Source organism: Nerophis lumbriciformis, unplaced genomic scaffold (assembly GCF_033978685.3).
Source record: "Nerophis lumbriciformis unplaced genomic scaffold, RoL_Nlum_v2.1 HiC_scaffold_1007, whole genome shotgun sequence".
In the NCBI taxonomy this organism is placed as follows: domain Eukaryota; kingdom Metazoa; phylum Chordata; class Actinopteri; order Syngnathiformes; family Syngnathidae; genus Nerophis; species Nerophis lumbriciformis.
Window position 1 is genome coordinate 5511 of NW_027316975.1, and position 1990 is coordinate 7500.

Below are 1990 nucleotides of genomic sequence, written 5' to 3' on the forward strand. Positions count from 1 at the left end.
TTCTTAAAGGGAAATGCTCCTAGGCACTTAGTCAAATTCACGCCTTTTTTTTGGACTTCCAGCGAGGAGAGGGACAATTTTGCTTTCCTGACCCAGGTGGAGAACCATAGCACGTCGGCCTTCTTAAAGGTACATCCTCCTAGGCACTTAGTCAAATTCACGCCTTTTTTTGGACTTCCAACGAGGAGAGGGACTAATTTGGCGTTCCGTACCCAGGTGGAGAACCATAGCACGTCGGCCTTCTTAAAGGGAAATGCTCCTAGGCACTTAGTCAAATTCACGCCTTTTTTTTGGACTTCCAGCGAGGAGAGGGACAATTTTGCTTTCCTGACCCAGGTGGAGAACCATAGCACGTCGGCCTTCTTAAAGGGAAATGCTCCTAGGCACTTAGTCAAATTCACGCCTTTTTTTTGGACTTCCAGCGAGGAGAGGGACAATTTTGCTTTCCTGACCCAGGTGGAGAACCATAGCACGTCGGCCTTCTTAAAGGGACATCCTCCTAGGCACTTAGTCAAATTCACGCCTTTTTTTTGGACTTCCAGCGAGGAGAGGGACTAATTTGGCGTTCCAGACCCAGGTGGAGAACCATAGCAGGTCGGCCTTCTTAAAGGGACATGCCCCTAGACACTTAGTCAAATTTACGCCTGAAAATAGGGCCCCAAAAGAACTGGAAATAATGTCTTTAATTCAGGGTGCATTTGCAGCGAGTGTCCACCAGAGGGCTCCAATTCCCCCACTATAGTCCTGGTACTCTAAAATGATGGCACTTAGTCAAATTTCCGCCTTTTTTTGATGACTTCCAACTAGGAGAGGGACTAATTTTGAGTTCCGGACCCGGGTGGAGAACCATAGCACGTCGGCCTTCTTAAAGGGACATCCTCCTAGGCACTTAGTCAAATTTCCGCCTTTTTTTTGGACTTCCAGCGAGGAGAGGGACTAATTTGGCGTTCCAGACCCAGGTGGAGAACCATAGCACGTCGGCCTTCTTTAAGGGACATCCTCCTAGGCACTTAGTCAAATTTACGCCTTTTTTATGGACTTCCAGCGAGGAGAGGGACTAATTTTGCTTTCCGCACCCGGGTGGAGAACCATAGCAGGTCAGCCTTCTTAAAGGGACATCCTCCTAGGCACTTAGTCAAATTTACGCCTTTTTTTTGGACTTCCAGCGAGGAGAGGGACTAATTTTGCTTTCCGTACCCGGATGGAGAACCATAGCACGTCGGCCTTCTTAAAGGGAAATGCTCCTAGGCACTTAGTCAAATTCACGCCTTTTTTTTGGACTTCCAGCGAGGAGAGGGACAATTTTGCTTTCCTGACCCAGGTGGAGAACCATAGCACGTCGGCCTTCTTAAAGGGAAATGCTCCTAGGCACTTAGTCAAATTCACGCCTTTTTTTTGGACTTCCAGCTAGGAGAGGGACTAATTTGGCGTTCCGTACCCAGGTGGAGAACCATAGCACGTCGGCCTTCTTAAAGGGAAATGCTCCTAGACACTTAGTCAAATTTACCAAACTTTTCTATAGAGCCCTGGTACTCTAAAATGATGACACATAGACAAAAAACCAAACTTTTCTATAGAGGCCTGGTACTCTAAAATAATGACACTTAGTCAAATTTCCGCCTTTTTTTGATGACTTCCAACTAGGAGAGGGACTCATTTTGAGTTCCGGACCCGGGTGGAGAACCATAGCACGTCGGCCTTCTTAAAGGGACATCCTCCTAGGCACTTAGTCAAATTCACGCCTTTTTTTTGGACTTCCAGCTAGGAGAGGGACTAATTTGGCGTTCCGTACCCAGGTGGAGAACCATAGCACGTCGGCCTTCTTAAAGGGAAATGCTCCTAGACACTTAGTCAAATTCACGCCTTTTTTTTGGACTTCCAGCTAGGAGAGGGACTAATTTGGCGTTCCGTACCCAGGTGGAGAACCATAGCACGTCGGCCTTCTTAAAGGGAAATGCTCCTAGACACTTAGTCAAATTCACGCCTTTTT